At 40.9% G+C, this 7,236-nt stretch overlaps 1 pseudogene; it reads left to right on the top strand.

Moving 5' to 3' along the window:
• Positions 1–701: 701 nt before the first annotated feature.
• The window catches only part of LOC107678058 (tripartite motif-containing protein 16-like), a 9,685-nt pseudogene continuing 3,150 nt past the window's right edge, over positions 702–7,236 (top strand).

Raw genomic sequence — 7,236 nt, 5'->3', positions numbered from 1 at the left:
CGGAACCGGGAACACTTCCCATAACACCCGATGTACTTGTTACATCGTTAGAAGAATGACATCTACGCTAATATTAGTCTTGTTTCTTTCTTATTCCGTGGTCACCATAGCCACCGGTTCCAGTCTGTATCCATATCAGATGGTCACTGCAGTCACCCGGATCCAGGCTGTATCCAGTCCAAATGGTGGATCAGGAACGAGAGATGACCTCTACAGCCCTGAATGTCAGCGGAGATCAGGACAACTAGATGAGCTCCAGAGACAGATCCCCAGTGAAGACCTTGTCTCCTAGACAGCTCTCGGGACAAGATCACAGGAACCAGATGAGTCCTCTGCACAATCTGACTTTGCGGCAGCCTGGAATGAAACTGCTGGTTCGTCTGGCCAGAGGAGAACTGCCCCTTGTATTGTTAAAAGCGTTATATAAATAAAGGTGACTTGACTTGACTTAACTAGGGATGCTAGGTGAAGCCAAGGAGACGACTGACCGAGGAGGAGCAGCTGGAGGTGGAGACCCAGTCAGAGCCGCAGAGACCAAGCCACACAGAAGGTCCTAGAGACCGAGGTGAAGCCAGAATGTCGGAGGACTGAGGAGAAACCAGAGAGAAGGAGGAACCCATCGGAGCTGAAAGTGTGAAGAGACAAGTCGCAGACCAGTACTCATAACTGTACTTGACTGGTTGTTGGGCCGAGGTGGAGTGATGGGCTTGGAGGATAGAGGCAGAGCTAACAGGTTGACACTCCAGGGTAGAGTTGGGGACAGAAGCCCCAAGCAGATCAGGGCTGATGGTGGAGCTGAAGGGCTGAAGGCTGCCAGCGGAGGTGGAGCTGAGGGAATGGCTGCTTCAGTGGTGCGTGCAGGAGAAAGTTTGGTGAGGAAACAGGCTCAGTGACGGACAGGGCTGGTGACGACAAAGAACATACTGTGATGGATAGGACTGGTGACGATGAAGACTCTGAGCTGAGTAGAATAGGGCTGTGTATTGGCAAGAATCTGGCGATACGATACGTATCACGATACAGGGGTTGCGATACAATATTTTGCGATACTGTAAGCAAAGCGATATTTCTTATTTTAGGAATAGGATATAATTTTAGGAAAGCTGTCATTAAGAACACACTACCATAGGCAAACTTGTAACCAGAACACAGTGAGATCTGAATTTGCATGAATCAGTCCCTGTTAAAATACAACATTATTGATGCCCCCACCACGATAGAAAGCGGCAGGTGCACGGCAACTCCACCGTCCACCACGTCCCGCACCCCATCAGTGACAATGAAGACTCTGAGCTGAGTAGAATCAGCGACAATGAAGACTCTGAGCTAGACTCTCAAGTCAAGTCAAGTCACCTTTATTTATATAGCACTTTTAACAATACAGATTGTGTCAAAGCAGCTTCACAGTGTTAACTAGGAAAAATAGTGTGTAATAATGCAAAAGAGTAAACACTCAATTTTCAGTTAAAGTCAGTTCATCATTGAATTCTGTGATGTCATCATCCAGCTCAGTTCAGTTTAAATAGTATCTGTGCAATCAAGTCGACGATATCGCTGGAAAATAAGTGTCCCCGACTATGCAAGCCAGAGGCGACAGCGGCAAGGAACCAAAACTCCATCGGTGATAGAATGGAGAAAAACCCTTGGGAGAAACCAGGCTCAGTCGGGGGGCCAGTTCTCCTTTGGACAGACGAACCAGCAGTTCAATTCCATGCTGCAGCAAAGTCAGATTGAGCAGAGGAGTCTTTTGGTTCCTGCCGATGGCCGTCTAGGAGACAAGGTCTTCGCTGGGGATCTGTCAAAGACACAGTGCATGAAGGAACCAGTGGCAGAGAAGGTGGTCAGGGTGGGAATATCTGATTCAGAGCGGGCTTACTCTTCTACAATTAGCAGAGCATACTCAATAAAGCATACTCAATAGGGGTGTAACGGTACACGTATTCGTACCGAAAATTTTCGGTACGGGCCTTTCGGTTCGGTACGCATGTGTACCGAACTAATACAGCATTTTTCCCCCAGGAAATTCAAACAATAAATGGCATTTTGACAGTCTTTGATGTGTCATGACAGATCGCTGTATAAATGCCTCAGAGAGCCGCTTCTGAGACGGTTCAGAAACGTTCTTGTATAAACAAAAGCATTGACTAGAGTGGCCGCGATCAGCTCCGGTTCCCGCGTCTGAGCCATAACGCACCACAGACTTGTGCAGTTTTGGGGTCCTTTCAGATGGCAGAGCGGAGCGCGAGTGAGCATGATCGTTTCTTCCTCTGTACTACTACTATTAATGCGAATAAACATGAATTAACATAATCATGCTTCATGTAATCACTCAATCAGTGTTTCAACCGCGGAAAGATATTAACAAAACAGCTTGTAAACAAAATTGTAAAAAAACAATTTACATGTTTGCATACATTTTGTGTTGCTTATTATATTTAAAAATAAATAGTAATTAAATTTAAGTTTGGGTTAAGTTGTTAATTGTAACCTTTAATGTAAAAGGGCTCCCTATAGTTTAAAGCATAAGCTGAGGTAGATTTTTATCATTAAGAAAAATTTAATTATAACTGAATGAATTTAAAGAGAGAGCAACTTCAGTAAACCACTGTTTATTAAAAAAAAAGAAAAAAAGTTTAGTTTTTCACCCTGCTGTACCAAAATCATACCGAACCGTGGTGTTAAAACCGAGGTACATACCGAACCGTCATATTTCTGGACCATTATACCCCTAATACTCAATATATTCAAATAATGAGCAGTTCATCATCAAACCCACTTCAAAAGAGTCTCTTCATAGTGTACTTGTCCCAACCATAGACTGTAAAAAACGATGGACGACACACCTTCACTCTCTTCCATTGAGGAAAAGTGAAGCCGCCAGTGTCCCAATAGCGTGCTGACCCACAGGCCCCACCCACACTCCCAAGAGGCTTGTTAAAATAAGATAAATACAACTCCAATCTCCTCCTGAAGATCCCAAAAAAGTCCATTGGTGACTCAGTTCGCTCAGAGAAGCTGTCAATCTCAGCTGTTAATCATGATGTCACACTTCCATTTTTATAGCATCACAAACTAACTAAAACCAACCTTATTTAAAAAACGAACACTTGAACTTACATCTTCATGATTGAAATTACATAAAATGACAAAAAACATTTTTGGAAAAAATTATTTGAAGTGTAATTTAATTGTATATATTTGTCTCACATCCCATTAGATTACATGGAGAGGGCAGGGTTTATGACCTACACTGGGTCCAGCCACCTGGAGGCGATCAAAAAATTTTGGCTTCACTTTTCAGCGCTTCTGACAACAAACCTGTTCCAAGAAGTCCTCAACAAAATCCTCCAGTGGCCATCCTCCATGATGTAAGGCCAGCAGTTACTCCCCTGCAAAATATTCCAATTTACTCATGTTTAGGGTTTGTTAACTGTAACGTCTGTAACGTTCAGGTGCAAAACAGAACAAAGTTGTTACAGTAAGTGAGTGTGTGTATGTGTGTACTGGTATTCCCTATGTTACAGGGACAAAATTTCCCCACAAGGATAGTATTACAAGTAATTTTTGACCTTGTAAGGACATTTTTTGGTCCCCATGAGAAAACAAGCTTATAAATCGTACAGAAAGTTTTTTGAAAATGTAAAATTGCAGAAACTTTTGTGTGAAGAGTAGGTTTATGGGTAGGGTTAGGGTAAGGGGATAGAAGATACAGTTTGTTTGGATGGAATGACCCCATAAAACATGGAAACCAGTGTGTGTATGTGTGTGTGAGAGAGAGACTCTACAGGAGCAGGAATGAGGAATCTGCTTTACAGACTCAAAGACACACCTGTTTTACACACGTGACTCAAACACAGAACCAGGAATCACATGAGTTCAGGGAAAGAGAAACTGTTTAGTTGAGCTGTTGTGTGTTTGTGTCTCTGTATTCATGCAGTAAAATGAGTTTCTCAGGATGAGTTCTTGTGTCCAGTGTGTCTGGATCTCCTGAAGGATCCAGTGGCCATTCCCTGTGGACACAGTTACTGTAAGAGCTGTATTACAGGCTGCTGGGATCAGGAGGATCAGAAGAGAGTCTACAGCTGCCCTAAGTGCAGACAAACCTTCAGTCCAAGACCTGCTTTAGCTAGAAACACCATGCTGGCTGAAGTGGTGGAGAAACTGAAGAAGACCAAACTCTCTGCTGACTGTTACGCTGGAGCTGGAGATGTGCAGTGTGACGTCTGTACTGGAAGAAAATACAAAGCCGTCAAGTCCTGTCTGGTGTGTCTGAACTCTTACTGTCAGAATCATCTCGAACAACATGAGAGTTTGTTTAAAGGAAAGAGACACGGTTTGACTGATGCCACTGGACGACTGCAGGAGATGATCTGCCAGAAACATGAGAAGCTCCTTGAGGTTTTCTGTCACACTGACCAGGAATGTATATGTGTGCTGTGTACGATGGATGACCATAAAAACCATGACACTGTATCAGCTGCAGCACAGAGGACAGAGAAGCAGGTATTTAAAACTAGCGATCAAGTTAATACTCAGTGCAGTGATCCAATAGTCTGTTAATTTTCTGTGTAGAGCCGCAGCTTAATTACACAGAACACAGAAACACTGTCAGTGTGAAGCTCTATGTCAGTTTCACTTTTACTATACATATGCTTGCGGTGTGAAACAAGCCTTAATCTTCATGATAATTCATGTATGATTATTGTAACCAATCATGACTTCTGGATTTTGAACCTACAGCCATTAGTTATCAGCTCCACTTTTACTGGATTCATCTGTTCACATGATGATTTAGTGGCAGTAGTTTTCTGTGAGATTCACTATCATCTGTTTGTCCTGCAGCACCAGCTGAAGGAGACGCAGAAGACACTCCAGCAGAGAATCCAGCAGAGAGAGAAAGATCTTCAGCAGCTGAGAGAGGCTGTGGAGTCTCATAAGGTGAGTCTGGAGAAGAAGAGAAGTTTGTCTCAGTCTCAGTTCAGACTCACTGAAGCCTGAATCACTGTGTGTCCTAACAGCGCTCTGCACAGACAGCAGTGGAGGACAGTGAGAGGATCTTTACTGAGCTCATCCGCTCCATTGAGAGAAGCCGCTCTGAGCTGATACGGCTGATCAGAGATCAGGAAAAGACTGCAGTGAGTCGAGCTGAAGGACGACTGGAGCGACTGGAGCAGGAGATCAATGATCTGAGGAGGAGAGACGCTGAGCTGGAGCAGCTTTCACACACACAGGATCACATCCAGTTCCTGCAGGTAACAGAGATCTAGAAGAACAGGATCATAGTGGACTTGAGCAGATCCTGCTGTGACAGAGACTCACAGAGAAACATTTCATGAGTGTCTTATTATATAATCATCAGTCAGACTCTCATCTGATCATCTTCTTCTGAAAGAGACGACGCTTACAAATGGCTTTCAGCTCTGGAAATCTCGTAGGAATCATTTCTCTGAGCTCTTTCTTCTGGAAGATATATTTCGCTGTCAAACACCACTAGTGCCACCAACAGTTCAAAACTTCACTAACATTTCAGCTTTTTACCTAATTTTTCTTTATAAATTATTATGTCATGGTGAAATCAGTCAAAAACCCGATAGTACCAGTTCTGAGTATTGTTCATCAAAATTAAATCAGGTGATCCTCAAACATGATGAAACTGATTTTTATTTGCCTGTAACACATTGATGAATTTGATCATGAAGTCCCCAAACATGAAGTCAGGCTATATGTTAGCAATCCGCCCATCAGGATTTCAGGGACGTATCTTTTTTCCAAAATTGTGGAAATACTTACAGGATTTTCAATGTTGTTTTCTAGTGAAAAACCACCAAAAACATGATTTATGTAATTAGTGGCAGTGACAGTAAGAATACAATTACATGTAAATACTTCTGTGTATAAGTACTGAAATTGTGTTTCTGTCAATGGTCAGACAGCATAGAAATATTCACAATTCTGCTTTGCTGAAAATACAGAACTGAGTTAGACACAATAGTTTGAACACTGTCACTTTATCAGTATGTAATCAGTCAAACTATTTCATGTTTTTGCAATTTAACAATTATAATGATTTATTGTGTAATATTGTTTTTGCTCTTTATAGTGATTATTAGTGATTGCATACACTAGAGATATTTTTAAAAAGTGCATATCCAGTAAAATATTGTACTTTAACTCTAATATAAGCTACTGGTGAAATCATGTGTTATGGGGACTAGAAAATATTCACCCCAATATACATTATTCAGTATTCCATACAGTAATTTAATAGTAGCCTTCTTTAAAGCTCTAGTCTAGAAATGTTAATTTTGTCCCACATGCTGAACACAGAAATATAAATATGGCATGAACACCAGTGGCGCCTGCAGGTGTTCGGCTGTACGCACTGTGAGTACCATGAGCGCTCAGCCTGACCTGAGATTTGCCCCGCAAACATTTCAGCAGTTATTATAGGCCTGTGTGTCCCGAATTTCTGTCGACTGAACCAGCCATGCCATTAATTATGAATTTATCAGTCTGTTGCATGCCAAAGTAAATTTCTGCATATAGCCTTAATATTATGCCAAACAGAAGCAGAAAATCGTGCTATACGCACTTTCATGAGTCGGGTTAGCCTACAGCAATTAATTCGTAGGCTATTTTACAAATGGAAATACAACAAATTCATGACAATGTTTTACATTCAAGCTACCCGTAAATTATTTATAATTTATAGTGAAAAGTTCTTTAAAAGCATCTGGAATGCAATAAAGTAATTTTTTTAAAGCTATTTTTAAAGCATTTGCTGCATGGATTAAAAAAATAGGCTAATAAATAATTCACATATCAGACAAAATTGCGTTGCAGCAAATCTTTTAAATTTTAATGTATTCAGAACAGAGCAACATAAAAATCAGAAAATATAAGCAGCTATACAATTATAGGACAAAGTTTTACACATATGCCATTATAATTTGTGTTTTATTTTTTAATTGTACAGAATTACAAAATAAAACGCTTTTTATTATTTTTTATATTTTCGACCTCCATCAATTATGGTGGAAAAAAAATGACTCGCCATCTCATTGGATGTGCCTTTAGAGAGAAATGCATCTTTAGGGATTACATAATGAAAGAGTTTCTATTTTCGATTTGAATTATTTAGTTTTAAAGTAGTAATTTAAAGCTTTCTATATATTTTTATCATGCAAATTCGCTGAGTTTAGGTTCATCATTGTGAAGCGCTCCTGCTCAAGACCG

Source organism: Sinocyclocheilus anshuiensis, unplaced genomic scaffold, assembly GCF_001515605.1.
Source record: "Sinocyclocheilus anshuiensis isolate Anshui unplaced genomic scaffold, SAMN03320099.WGS_v1.1 scaffold1454, whole genome shotgun sequence".
NCBI classification, from domain to species: Eukaryota; Metazoa; Chordata; class Actinopteri; order Cypriniformes; family Cyprinidae; genus Sinocyclocheilus; species Sinocyclocheilus anshuiensis.
The sequence above is the reverse complement of the archived record's forward strand: the minus strand, read 5'-3'. Positions and strand labels throughout refer to the sequence as shown.